Source organism: Copadichromis virginalis, linkage group LG3, assembly GCF_057382275.1.
Source record: "Copadichromis virginalis isolate Kocher_CV1m ecotype Utaka linkage group LG3, C_Virginalis_male_GT1.1, whole genome shotgun sequence".
In the NCBI taxonomy this organism is placed as follows: Eukaryota; Metazoa; Chordata; class Actinopteri; order Cichliformes; family Cichlidae; genus Copadichromis; species Copadichromis virginalis.
The window spans coordinates 28,301,502-28,317,365 of NC_140620.1; positions in this window are offsets into that span (position 1 = coordinate 28,301,502).

The window sequence follows — 15,864 nt, forward strand, 5'->3', positions numbered from 1 at the left end:
TTTAACAAGGCATAGGTGGCGCTGTAGAGCCATTTCCCAGTGCTCATATGTAAAACCATTAAAATACAAAATTTTTCACCAGACCTGGCATGTGTGCAAAATTTCATGAGTTTTTGAGCATGTTTAGGCCCTCAAAAAGGCCCTTGTTTGGGGTGAATAATAATAATAATAATAATAATAATAATAATAATTAAAGCTGCAAGCAGCGTTATGAGGGCCCTCGCACCCCCGGCGCGTCGAGCCACGCCCAACAGCTAAAACCAGCACGTCCGATCTGATGTCACATTGATGGAATTCATGCATTTAACCACCAGCTAACATTTCAACTCATTCATTCATGATTAGTTAGTCGTTCCACTAGGTGGCGCTCTAACCATTATGTACAAATGGCATAACAAACACTTCCGAGCTCGAGTCTAATCACACCTGAGACGTTTGGGAGAGATTGGACATTGTGTTTTTGAGTGACAGCAGATTACTGCTTTTTGGCGAGTGATTCAAACTCTAAGTGCCGCCATAACCACCCCGTTTCCCTGGACGTAAAAAGCTTCGCAATTTAACATCACAAAGGTCTTTAGATTCCACACACTGGAGATTGGTTCAATATGATGAAATCCCTTGGAGGAGTTCGTCAAAGAACGGTGCCTGGAAAGAGGGGAAAATGTCACAAAAATTACACATTAACTTTAAAATGGCTGACTTCCTGTTGGATTTGGGATATTGCTCCAAGAGACTTTTTTGTACATCTTGATATCTCCTATAAGCTTACCAGGTTTCAGACTCATACATAAAACACAGAGCTGGGGCTGATGTTTTGAAATTTTGTAGGGGGCGCTGTGGAGCCATTTTGCGCTATTCAATGAAAATGATCACATAACAACAAAGCCTTAAGCACAATGGAGGTGTGCGCCAAATTTCAAGCCTCTATAAACTTGCCAAGACCCTCAAAAGCCACTTCATTTTTCACGGTGAACAGCGTTGCCACCAGGGTGCGCCGTTCAGTTTAAAGTCACAATTTTTGCACTAAAGCATCATCAAGGACTGATGGTGATATTCACCACTTTTGAGATGGCCACTATGAACCTGTGAAAATCAGTACAACAAAGTGTAAGACATGACATTTCCTGTTCCCACTAGGTGGCGCTCTTCATATTCCTGACAATGGGCACATCAATCTGTTCAGGGCGGGTGTGACATCATGCCTGTAAAGTCTGGTACTAATCAGACTGGATTTCATGGAGTTATACTAATTTGTGTCTTCATGGCGAGATATCAAAGTTCGCCATGCTGCTGAGGTCACACCCTTTCGTGAAAAGCCACAGTTTTCACTGTACCCCAAGACCAACTCCTTACGCCTTTCCTGGAGAAATTTGAGGCTGCAGATGTCACCCATCACTATACTGTACCCCAAAGTGTAAAACATGACATTTCCTGTTCCCACTAGGTGGCGCTGTCCTTGATGTCAAATATGGCAGTTGAAATATGTTTAGGGGTGGAGCCTTATCATATGTGTTCACTTTGGTCAAGGTCAGAAAATGTATGACAAAATGAGAGGCAATAAGATTTTCATGGCGAGTCATCGAAATTCGCCATGGCGCCACGGCCTCATAGTATTGTGAAAACTCAAAAGCTCCGCAATTTAACATGGCACAAGGGTGTAGTTGACACTGTCCAAATTTGAAGTTTATAGGACCAAATCCCAAGGAGGAGTTCGTTAAAGTACAAGGCATGGAAATGGCAAAATTAGAGCCAAAATGTCACCTTCTCTTCCAAATGGCGGACTTCCTGTTGGGTTTGCGTCAATGGGCCCCCAGACTTTTTTGTTCGTTTTGGCATGATACACATGTGTGCCAAATTTCATACATGTAGCTCAAACGATGTGGTCGTAGGGCTGCATTTAACAAGGCATAGGTGGCGCTCTAGAGCCATTTCCCAGTGCTCATATGTAAAACCATTAAAATACAAAATTTTTCACCAAACCTGGCATGTGTGCAAAATTTCATGAGTTTTTGAGCATGTTTAGGCCCTCAAAAAGGCCCTTGTTTGGGGTGAATAATAATAATAATAATAATTAAAGCTGCAAGCAGCGTTATGAGGGCCCTCGCACCCCCGGCGCGTCGAGCCACGCCCAACACCTAAAACCAGCACGTCCGATCGATGTCACATTGATGGAATTCATGCATTTAACCACCAGCTAACATTTCAACTCATTCATTCATGATTAGCTAGTCGTTCCACTAGGTGGCACTCTAACCATTATGTACAAATGGCATAACAAACATTTCCGAACTCGAGTCTCATTATGCCTGCGACCTTTGGGTGAGAGTGGACATTGTGTTTTTGAGTAACAGCAGATTACTGCGTTTTGGCGAGTGATTGAGAGTCTACGTGCCGCCATAACCACCCCGTTTCCCTGAACGTAAAAAGCTTCGCAATTTAACAACACAAAGGTCTTTGGATTCCACACACTGAAGAATAGTGCAATATGATGAAATCCCTTGGAGGAGTTCGTCAAAGAACGATGCCTGAAAAGAGGGGAAAATGTTGCCAAAATTGCACATTAATTTTAAAATGGCTGACTTCCTGTTGGATTTGGGATATTGCTCCAAGAGACTTTTTTGTACATCTTGATATCTCCTATAAGCTTACCAGGTTTCAGAATCATACATAAAACACAGAGCAGGGGCTGTGATTTTGAAATTTTGTAGGGGGCGCTGAGGAGCCATTTTGGGATATTCAATGAAAATGATCACATAACAACAAAGCCTTAACCACATTGGAGGTGTGCGCCAAATTTCAAGACTTTTTAAACTTTCCAAGCCACTCAAAAGCCACTTCATCTTTCATGGTGAACTGCGTTGCCACCAGGGTGCGGCGTTCAGTTTAAAGTCACAATTTTTGCACTGAAGCATCACAAGGGACTGATGGTGATATTCACCGCTTTTGAGGTGGCCACGATGAACCTGTGAAAATCAGTACAACAAAATTAAAGCCATGACATTTCCTGTTCCCACTAGGTGGCGCTGTCCGTATTCCCGACAATGGGCACATCAATCTGTTCAGGGCGGGTCTGACTTCATGCCTGTAAAGTCTGGTACTGATCAGACTGGATTTCATGGAGTTATACTAATTTGTTTCTTCATGGCGTGACATCAAAGTTCGCCATGCTGCTGGGGTCACACCCTTTTGCGAAAAGTCACAGTTTTCACTGTAACCCAAGACCAACTCCTTAAGGGTTTTCTGGAGAAATTTGAGGCTGCAGATGTCACCCATCACTATACTGTACCCCAAAGTGTAAAACATGACATTTCCTGTTCCCACTAGGTGGCGCTGTCCTTCATGTCAAATATGGCAGTTGAAATATGTTTAGGGGTGGAGCCTTATCATATGTGTTCACTTTGGTCAAGGTCAGAAAATGTATGACAAAATGAGAGGCAATAAGATTTTCATGGCGAGTCATCGAAATTCGCCATGGCGCCACGGCCTCATAGTATTGTGAAAACTCAAAAGCTCCGCAATTTAACATGGCACAAGGGTGTAGTTGACACTGTCCAAATTTGAAGGTTATGAAATGAAACCCCAAGGAGGAGTTCGCAAAAGTTCGAGGCATGGAAATGGCAAAATTAGAGCCAAAATGTCACCTTCTCTTCCAAATGGCGGACTTCCTGTTGGGTTTGCGTCAATGGGCCCACAGACTTTTTTGTTCGTCTTGGCATGATACACAAGTGTGCCAAATTTCATACATGTAGCTCAAACCATGTGGTCGTAGGGCTGCATTTAACAAGGCATAGGTGGCGCTGTAGAGCCATTTCCCAGTGCTCATATGTAAAACCATTAAAATACAAAATTTTTCACCAGACCTGGCATGTGTGCAAAATTTCATGAGTTTTTGAGCATGTTTAGGCCCTCAAAAAGGCCCTTGTTTGGGGTGAATAATAATAATAATAATAATAATAATAATAATAATAATAATAATAATAATACTAAGAAACGGAGCAGATACAATAGGGCCTTCGCACTCTCGGTGCTCGGGCCCTAATTAAAGCTGCAAGCAGCGTTATGAGGGCCCTCGCACCCCCGGCGCGTCGAGCCACGCCCAACACCTAAAACCAGCACGTCCGATCGATGTAACATTGATGGAATTCATGCATTTAACCACCAGCTAACATTTCAACTCATTCATTCATGATTAGCTAGTCGTTCCACTAGGTGGCACTCTAACCATTATGTACAAATGGCATAACAAACATTTCCGAACTCGAGTCTCATTATGCCTGCGACCTTTGGGTGAGATTGGACATTTTGTTTTTGAGTAACAGCAGATTACTGCGTTTTGGCGAGTGATTGAGAGTCTACGTGCCGCCATAACCACCCCGTTTCCCTGAACGTAAAAAGCTTCGCAATTTAACAACACAAAGGTCTTTGGATTCCACACACTGAAGAATAGTGCAATCTGATGAAATCCCTTGGAGGAGTTCGTCAAAGAACGATGCCTGAAAAGAGGGGAAAATGTTGCCAAAATTGCACATTAATTTTAAAATGGCTGACTTCCTGTTGGATTTGGGATATTGCTCCAAGAGACTTTTTTGTACATCTTGATATCTCCTATAAGCTTACCAGGTTTCAGACTCATACATAAAACACAGAGCAGGGGCTGTGATTTTGAAATTTTGTAGGGGGCGCTGAGGAGCCATTTTGGGATATTCAATGAAAATGATCACATAACAACAAAGCCTTAACCAAATTGGAGGTGTGCGCCAAATTTCAAGACTTTTTAAACTTTCCAAGCCCCTCAAAAGCCACTTCATCTTTCATGGTGAACCGCGTTGCCACCAGGGTGCGGCGTTCAGTTTAAAGTCACAATTTTTGCACTGAAGCATCACAAGGGACTGATGGTGATATTCACCGCTTTTGAGGTGGCCACGATGAACCTGTGAAAATCAGTACAACAAAATTAAAGCCATGACATTTCCTGTTCCCACTAGGTGGCGCTGTCCGTATTCCCGACAATGGGCACATCAATCTGTTCAGGGTGGGTCTGACATCATGACTGTAAAGTCTGGTACTGATCAGACTGGATTTCATTGAGTTATACTAATTTGTTTCTTCATGGCGTGACATCAAAGTTCGCCATGCCGCTGAGGTCACACCCTTTTGCGAAAAGTCACAGTTTTCACTGTAACCCAAGACCAACTCCTTAAGGCTTTCCTGGAGAAATTTGAGGCTGCAGATGTCACCCATCACAATACTGTACCCCAAAGTGTAAAACATGACATTTCCTGTTCCCACTAGGTGGCGCTGTCCCTGGTGTCAAATATGGCAGTTGAAATATGTTCAGGGGTGGAGCCTTATCATATGTGTTCACTTTGGTCAAGGTCAGAAAATCTATGACAGAATGAGAGGCAATAAGATTTTCATGGCGAGTCATCGTAATTCGCCATGGCGCCACGGCCTCACCGTATTGTGAAAACTCAAAAGCTCCGCAATTTAACATGGCACAAGGGTGTAGTTGACACTGACCAAATATGAAAGTTATGAAATCAAACCCCAAGGAGGAGTTCGCAAAAGTTCGAGGCATGGAAATGGCAAAATTAGAGCCAAAATGTCACCTTCTCTTCCAAATGGCGGACTTCCTGTTGGGTTTACGTCAATGGGCCCACAGACTTTTTTGTTCGTCTTGGCATGATACACATGTGTGCCAAATTTCATACATGTAGCTCAAACGATGTGGTCGTAGGGCTGCATTTAACAAGGCATAGGTGGCGCTCTAGAGCCATTTCCCAGTGCTCATATGTAAAACCATTAAAATACAAAATTTTTCACCAGACCTGGCATGTGTGCAAAATTTCATGAGTTTTTGAGCATGTTTAGGCCCTCAAAAAGGCCCTTGTTTTGCCTGAATAATAATAATAATAATAATAATTAAAGCTGCAAGCAGCGTTATGAGGGCCCTCGCACCCCCGGCACGTCGAGCCACTGCCAACACCTCAAACCGGCACGTCCGATGTGATGTCACATTGATGGATTTCATGCTTTTAATCACCAGCTAACATTTCATCTTATTCAACCAGGATTATAGTCATGCCACTAGGTGGCGCTCTAACTATTATTGACAAATAGCATAACAAACATTTCCAAGCTCGAGTCTCATCACACCTGCGACCTTTGGGAGAGATTGGACATTGTGTTTTTTAGTGACAGCAGATTACTGCTTTTTGCGAGTGATTGAAACTCTACGTGCCGCCATGACCACCCCGTTTCCCTGAACGGAAAAAGCTTCGCAATTTAACATCACAAAGGTCTTTAGATTCTACACACTGAAGAATGCTTCAATATGATGAAATCCCTTGGAGGAGTTCGTCAAAGTATGAGGCCTGAAAAGGGGGGAAAATGTCATCAAAATTACACATTAATTTTAAAATGGCTGACTTCCTGTTGGATTTGGGATATTGCTCCAAGAGACTTTTTTGTACATCTTGATATCTTACACAAGCTTACCAAGTGTCAGACTCATAGATGAAACACAGAGCAGGGGCTGATGTTTTGAAATATTGTAGGGGGCGCTGTGGAGCCATTTCGCGCTATTCAATGAAAATGATCACATGCCAACAAAGCGTTCATCCATTTGGAGGTGTGTGCCAAATTTCAAGCCTCTATAAACTTTCCAAGCCCCTCAAAAGCCACTTCATCTTTCATGGTGAACCGCGTTACCACCAGGGTGCGCCGTTCAGTTTAAAGTCACAATTTTTGCACTGAAGCATCACGAGGGACTGATGTTGATATTCACCGCTTTTGAGGTGGCCACGATGAACCTGTGAAAATCAGTACAACAAAATTAAAGCCATGACATTTCCTGTTGCCACTAGGTGGCGCTGTCCGTATTTCCGACAATGGGCACATCAATCTGTTCAGGGCGGGTCTGACATCATGCCTGTAAAGTCTGGTACTGATCAGACTGGATTTCATTGAGTTATACTAATTTGTTTCTTCATGGCGTGACATCAAAGTTCGCCATGCTGCTGGGGTCACACCCTTTCGTGAAAAGTCACAGTTTTCACTGTAACCCAAGACCAACTCCTTAAGGCTTTCCTGGAGAAATTTGAGGCTGCAGATGTCACCCATCACAATACTGTACCCCAAAGTGTAAAACATGACATTTCCTGTTCCCACTAGGTGGCGCTGTACCTGGTGTCAAATATGGCAGTTGAAATATGTTCAGGGGTGGAGCCTTATCATATGTGTTCACTTTGGTCAAGGTCAGAAAATGTATGACAAAATGAGAGGCAATAAGATTTTCATGGCGAGTCATCGAAATTCGCCATGGCGCCACGGCCTCATAGTATTGTGAAAACTCAAAAGCTCCGCAATTTAACATGGCACAAGGGTGTAGTTGACACTGTCCAAATTTGAAGGTTATGAAATGAAACCCCAAGGAGGAGTTCGCAAAAGTTCGAGGCATGGAAATGGCAAAATTAGAGCCAAAATGTCACCTTCTCTTCCAAATGGCGGACTTCCTGTTGGGTTTGCGTCAATGGGCCCACAGACTTTTTTGTTCGTCTTGGCATGATACACATGTGTGCCAAATTTCATACATGTAGCTGAAACGATGTGGTCGTAGGGCTGCATTTAACAAGGCATAGGTGGCGCTGTAGAGCCATTTCCCAGTGCTCATATGTAAAACCATTAAAATACAAAATTTTTCACCAGACCTGGCATGTGTGCAAAATTTCATGAGTTTTTGAGCATGTTTAGGCCCTCAAAAAGGCCCTTGTTTTGCCTGAATAATAATAATAATAATAATAATAATAATAATAATAAGAAACGGAGCAGATACAATAGGGCCTTCGCACTCTCGGTGCTCGGGCCCTAATAATAATAATTAAAGCTGCAAGCAGCGTTATGAGGGCCCTCGCACCCTGGCGTGTCGAGCCACGCCCAACACCTAAAACCAGCACATCCAATGTGATGTCACATTGATGGAATTCATGCATTTAACCACCAGCTAACATTTCAACTCATTCATTCATGATTAGCTAGTCGTTCCACTAGGTGGCACTCTAACCATTATGTACAAATGGCATAACAAACATTTCCGAACTCGAGTCTCATTATGCCTGCGACCTTTGGGTGAGATTGGACATTGTGTTTTTGAGTAACAGCAGATTACTGCGTTTTGGCGAGTGATTGAGAGTCTACGTGCCGCCATAACCACCCCGTTTCCCTGGACGTAAAAAGCTTCGCAATTTAACAACACAAAGGTCTTTGGATTCCACACACTGAAGAATAGTGCAATATGATGAAATCCCTTGGAGGAGTTCGTCAAAGAACGATGACTGAAAAGAGGGGAAAATGTTGCCAAAATTGCACATTAATTTTAAAATGGCTGACTTCCTGTTGGATTTGGGATATTGCTCCAAGAGACTTTTTTGTACATCTTGATATCTCCTATAAGCTTACCAGGTTTCAGACTCATACATAAAACACAGAGCAGGGGCTGTGATTTTGAAATTTTGTAGGGGGCGCTGTGGAGCCATTTTGGGATATTCAATGAAAATGATCACATAACAACAAAGCCTTAACCACATTGGAGGTGTGCGCCAAATTTCAAGACTTTTTAAACTTTCCAAGCCCCTCAAAAGCCACTTCATCTTTCATGGTGAACTGCGTTGCCACCAGGGTGCGGCGTTCAGTTTAAAGTCACAATTTTTGCACTGAAGCATCACAAGGGACTGATGGTGATATTCACCGCTTTTGAGGTGGCCACGATGAACCTGTGAAAATCAGTACAACAAAATTAAAGCCATGACATTTCCTGTTCCCACTAGGTGGCGCTGTCCGTATTCCCGACAATGGGCACATCAATCTGTTCAGGGCGGGTCTGACATCATGCCTGTAAAGTCTGGTACTGATCAGACTGGATTTCATTGAGTTATACTAATTTGTTTCTTCATGGCGTGACATCAAAGTTCGCCATGCCGCTGGGGTCACACCCTTTTGCGAAAAGTCACAGTTTTCACTGTAACCCAAGACCAACTCCTTAAGGCTTTCCTGGAGAAATTTGAGGCTGCAGATGTCACCCATCACAATACTGTACCCCAAAGTGTAAAACATGACATTTCCTGTTCCCACTAGGTGGCGCTGTCCCTGGTGTCAAATATGGCAGTTGAAATATGTTCAGGGGTGGAGCCTTATCATATGTGTTCACTTTGGTCAAGGTCAGAAAATGTATGACAAAATGAGAGGCAATAAGATTTTCATGGCGAGTCATCGAAATTCGCCGTGGCGCCACGGCCTCATGGTATTGTGAAAACTCAAAAGCTCCGCAATTTAACATGGCCCAGGTGTGTAGTTGAAACTGACCAAAGATGAAGCTTATACGACCAAATCCCAAGGAGGAGTTCGAAAAAGTTCGAGGCATGGAAACGGCAAAATTAGAGCCAAAATGTCACCTTCACGTCCAAATGGCGGACTTCCTGTTGGGTTTGCGTCAATGGGCCCACTGACTTTTTTGTTCGTCTTGGCATGATACACATGTGTGCCAAATTTCATACATGTAGCCCAAACGATGTGGTCGTAGGGCTGCATTTTACAAGGCATAGGTGGCGCTGTAGAGCCATTTCCCAGTGCTCATATGTAAAACCATTAAAATACAAAATTTTTCACCAGACCTGGCATGTGTGCAAAATTTCATGAGTTTTTGAGCATGTTTAGGCCCTCAAAAAGGCCCTTGTTTGGGGTGAATAATAATAATAATTAAAGCTGCAAGCAGCGTTATGAGGGCCCTCGCACCCCCGGCGCGTCGAGCCAAGCCCAACACCTAAAACCAGCACGTCCGATCTGATGTCACATTGATGTAATTCATGCATTTAACCACCAGCTAACAATTCATCTCATTCAATCATGATTATAGTTGTCCCACTAGGTGGCGCTCTAAACATTACTGACAAATGGCATAACAAACATTTGCGAGCTCGAGTCTCATCACGCCTATGAGCTTTGGGAGAGATTGGACATTGTGTTTTTGAGTGACAGCAGATTACTGCTTTTTGGCGAGTGATTGAAACTCTACGTGCCGCCATGACCACCCCGTTTCCCTGAATGTAAAAAGCTTCGCAATTTAACATCACAAAGGTCTTTAGATTCCACACACAGGAGATTGCATCAATCTAATGAAATCCCTTGGAGAAGTACGTCAAAGAACGGTGCCCGAAAAGAGGGGAAAATGTTGCCAAAATTGCACATTAATTTTAAAATGGCTGACTTCCTGTTAGATTTGGGATATTGCTCCAAGAGACTTTTTTGTACATCTTGATATCTCCTATAAGCTTACCAGGTTTCAGATTCATACATCAAACACAGAGCTGGGGCTGTGGTTTTGAAATTTTGTAGGGGGCGCTGTGGAGCCATTTCGCGCTATTCAATGAAAATGATCACATGACAACAAAGCGTTCATCCATTTGGAGGTGTGTGCCAAATTTCAAGCCTCTATAAACTTGCCAAGACCCTCAAAAGCCACTTCATCTTTCATGTTGAACAGCGTTGCCACCAGGGTGCGCCGTTCAGTTTAAAGTCACAATTTTTGCACTGAAGCATCACGAGGGACTGATGTTGATATTCACCGCTTTTGAGGTGGCCAAGATGAACCTGTGAAAATCAGTACAACAAAATTAAAGCCATGACATTTCCTGTTGCCACTAGGTGGCGCTGTCCGTATTTCCGACAATGGGCACATCAATCTGTTCAGGGCGGGTCTGACATCATGCCTGTAAAGTCTGGTACTGATCAGACTGGATTTCATTGAGTTATACTAATTTGTTTCTTCATGGCGTGACATCAAAGTTCGCCATGCTGCTGGGGTCACACCCTTTCGCGAAAACTCACAGTTTTCACTGTAACCCAAGACCAACTCCTTAAGGGTTTTCTGGAGAAATATGAGGCTGCAGATGTCACCCATCACTATACTGTACCCCAAAGTGTAAAACATGACATTTCCTGTTCCCACTAGGTGGCGCTGTCCTTCATGTCAAATATGGCAGTTGAAATATGTTTAGGGGTGGAGCCTTATCATATGTGTTCACTTTGGTCAAGGTCAGAAAATGTATGACAAAATGAGAGGCAATAAGATTTTCATGGCGAGTCATCGAAATTCGCCATGGCGCCACGGCCTCATAGTATTGTGAAAACTCAAAAGCTCCGCAATTTAACATGGCACAAGGGTGTAGTTGACACTGTCCAAATTTGAAGGTTATGAAATGAAACCCCAAGGAGGAGTTCGCAAAAGTTCGAGGCATGGAAATGGCAAAATTAGAGCCAAAATGTCACCTTCTCTTCCAAATGGCGGACTTCCTGTTGGGTTTGCGTCAATGGGCCCACAGACTTTTTTGTTCGTCTTGGCATGATACACATGTGTGCCAAATTTCATACATGTAGCTCAAACCATGTGGTCGTAGGGCTGCATTTAACAAGGCATAGGTGGCGCTCTAGAGCCATTTCCCAGTGCTCATATGTAAAACCATTAAAATACAAAATTTTTCACCAGACCTGGCATGTGTGCAAAATTTCATGAGTTTTTGAGCATGTTTAGGCCCTCAAAAAGGCCCTTGTTTTGCCTGAATAATAATAATAATAATAATAATAAGAAACGGAGCAGATACAATAGGGCCTTCGCACTCTCGGTGCTCGGGCCCTAATAATAATAATAATAATAATAATAATAAGAAACGGAGCAGATACAATAGGGCCTTCGCACTCTCGGTGCTCGGGCCCTAATTAAAGCTGCAAGCAGCGTTATGAGGGCCCTCGCACCCCCGGCACGTCGAGCCACTGCCAACACCTCAAACCGGCACGTCCGATGTGATGTCACATTGATGGATATCATGCTTTTAATCACCAGTTAACATTTCATCTTATTCAACCAGGATTATAGTCGTGCCACTAGGTGGCGCTCTAACCATTATTGACAAATAGCATAACAAACATTTCCAAGCTCGAGTCTCATCACACCTGCGACCTTTGGGAGAGATTGGACATTGTGTTTTTTAGTGACAGCAGATTACTGCTTTTTGCGAGTGATTGAAACTCTACGTGCCGCCATGACCACCCCGTTTCCCTGAACGGAAAAAGCTTCGCAATTTAACATCACAAAGGTCTTTAGATTCTACACACTGAAGAATGCTTCAATATGATGAAATCCCTTGGAGGAGTTCGTCAAAGTATGAGGCCTGAAAAGGGGGGAAAATGTCATCAAAATTACACATTAATTTTAAAATGGCTGACTTCCTGTTGGATTTGGGATATTGCTCCAAGAGACTTTTTTGTACATCTTGATATCTTACACAAGCTTACCAAGTGTCAGACTCATAGATGAAACACAGAGCAGGGGCTGATGTTTTGAAATATTGTAGGGGGCGCTGTGGAGCCATTTCGCGCTATTCAATGAAAATGATCACATGCCAACAAAGCGTTCATCCATTTGGAGGTGTGTGCCAAATTTCAAGCCTCTATAAACTTTCCAAGCCCCTCAAAAGCCACTTCATCTTTCATGGTGAACCGCGTTACCACCAGGGTGCGCCGTTCAGTTTAAAGTCACAATTTTTGCACTGAAGCATCACGAGGGACTGATGTTGATATTCACCGCTTTTGAGGTGGCCACGATGAACCTGTGAAAATCAGTACAACAAAATTAAAGCCATGACATTTCCTGTTGCCACTAGGTGGCGCTGTCCGTATTTCCGACAATGGGCACATCAATCTGTTCAGGGCGGGTCTGACATCATGCCTGTAAAGTCTGGTACTGATCAGACAGGATTTCATTGAGTTATACTAATTTGTTTCTTCATGGCGTGACATCAAAGTTCGCCATGCTGCTGGGGTCACACCCTTTCGTGAAAAGTCACAGTTTTCACTGTAACCCAAGACCAACTCCTTAAGGCTTTCCTGGAGAAATTTGAGGCTGCAGATGTCACCCATCACAATACTGTACCCCAAAGTGTAAAACATGACATTTCCTGTTCCCACTAGGTGGCGCTGTACCTGGTGTCAAATATGGCAGTTGAAATATGTTCAGGGGTGGAGCCTTATCATATGTGTTCACTTTGGTCAAGGTCAGAAAATGTATGACAAAATGAGAGGCAATAAGATTTTCATGGCGAGTCATCGAAATTCGCCATGGCGCCACGGCCTCATAGTATTGTGAAAACTCAAAAGCTCCGCAATTTAACATGGCACAAGGGTGTAGTTGACACTGACCAAATATGAAGGTTATGAAATCAAACCCCAAGGAGGAGTTCGCAAAAGTTCGAGGCATGGAAATGGCAAAATTAGAGCCAAAATGTCACCTTCTCTTCCAAATGGCGGACTTCCTGTTGGGTTTGCGTCAATGGGCCCACAGACTTTTTTGTTCGTCTTGGCATGATACACATGTGTGCCAAATTTCATACATGTAGCTCAAACGATGTGGTCGTAGGGCTGCATTTAACAAGGCATAGGTGGCGCTCTAGAGCCATTTCCCAGTGCTCATATGTAAAACCATTAAAATACAAAATTTTTCACCAGACCTGGCATGTGTGCAAAATTTCATGAGTTTTTGAGCATGTTTAGGCCCTCAAAAAGGCCCTTGTTTGGGGTGAATAATAATAATAATAATAATAATTAAAGCTGCAAGCAGCGTTATGAGGGCCCTCGCACCCCCGGCACGTCGAGCCACGCCCAACACCTAAAACCAGCACCTCCGATGTGATGTCACATTGATGGATTTCATGCTTTTAATCACCAGCTAACATTTCATCTTATTCAACCAGGATTATAGTCATGCCACTAGGTGGCGCTCTAACAATTATTGACAAATAGCATAACAAACATTTCCAAGCTCGAGTCTCATCACACCTGCGACCTTTGGGAGAGATTGGACATTGTGTTTTTTAGTGACAGCAGATTACTGCTTTTTGCGAGTGATTGAAACTCTACGTGCCGCCATGACCACCCCGTTTCCCTGAACGGAAAAAGCTTCGCAATTTAACATCACAAAGGTCTTTAGATTCTACACACTGAAGAATGCTTCAATATGATGAAATCCCTTGGAGGAGTTCGTCAAAGTATGAAGCCTGAAAAGAGGGGAAAATGTCATCAAAATTACACATTAATTTTAAAATGGCTGACTTCCTGTTGGATTTGGGATATTGCTCCAAGAGACTTTTTTGTACATCTTGATATCTTACACAAGCTTACCAAGTGTCAGACTCATAGATGAAACACAGAGCAGGGGCTGATGTTTTGAAATATTGTAGGGGGCGCTGTGGAGCCATTTTGCGCTATTCAAGTAAAATGGTTACATAACAACAATGCTTTCATCCATTTGGAGGTGTGTGCCAAATTTCAAGCCTCTATAAACTTTCCAAGCCCCTCAAAAGCCACTTCATCTTTCATGATGAACTGCGTTGCCACCAGGGTGCGCCGTTCAGTTTAAAGTCACAATTTTTGCACTGAAGCATCACGAGGGACTGATGGTGATATTCACCGCTTTTGAGGTGGCCACGATCAACCTGTGAAAATCAGTACAACAAAGTTAAAGCCATGACATGTCCTGTTGCCACTAGGTGGCGCTGTCCGTATTTCCGACAATGGGCATATCAATTTGTTCAGGGCGGGTCTGACATCATGCCTGTAAAGTCTGGTACTGATCAGACTGGATTTCATTGAGTTATACTAATTTGTTTCTTCATGGCGTGACATCAAAGTTCGCCATGCTGCTGGGGTCACACCCTTTCGTGAAAAGTCACAGTTTTCACTGTAACCCAAGACCAACTCCTTAAGGCTTTCCTGGAGAAATTTGAGGCTGCAGATGTCACCCATCACAATACTGTACCCCAAAGTGTAAAACATGACATTTCCTGTTCCCACTAGGTGGCGCTGTCCCTGGTGTCAAATATGGCAGTTGAAATATGTTCAGGGGTGGAGCCTTATCATATGTGTTCACTTTGGTCAAGGTCAGAAAATGTATGACAAAATGAGAGGCAATAAGATTTTCATGGCGAGTCATCGAAATTCGCCATGGCGCCACGGCCTCACCGTATTGTGAAAACTCAAAAGCTCCGCAATTTAACATGGCACAAGGGTGTAGTTGACACTGACCAAATATGAAGGTTATGAAATCAAACCCCAAGGAGGAGTTCGCAAAAGTTCGAGGCATGGAAATGGCAAAATTAGAGCCAAAATGTCACCTTCTCTTCCAAATGGCGGACTTCCTGTTGGGTTTGCGTCAATGGGCACACTGACTTTTTTGTTCGTCTTGGCATGATACACATGTGTGCCAAATTTCATACATGTAGCTCAAACGATGTGGTCGTAGGGCTGCATTTAACAAGGCATAGGTGGCGCTCTAGAGCCATTTCCCAGTGCTCATATGTAAAACCATTAAAATACAAAATTTTTCACCAGACCTGGCATGTGTGCAAAATTTCATGAGTTTTTGAGCATGTTTAGGCCCTCAAAAAGGCCCTTGTTTCGCCTGAATAATAATAATAATTAAAGCTGCAAGCAGCGTTATGAGGGCCCTCGCACCCCCGGCACGTCGAGCCACGCCCAACACCTAAAACCAGCACCTCCGATGTGATGTCACATTGATGGATTTCATGCTTTTAATCACCAGCTAACATTTCATCTTATTCAACCAGGATTATAGTCATGCCACTAGGTGGCGCTCTAACAATTATTGACAAATAGCATAACAAACATTTCCAAGCTCGAGTCTCATCACACCTGCGACCTTTGGGAGAGATTGGACATTGTGTTTTTTAGTGACAGCAGATTACTGCTTTTTGCGAGTGATTGAAACTCTACGTGCCGCCATGACCACCCCGTTTCCCT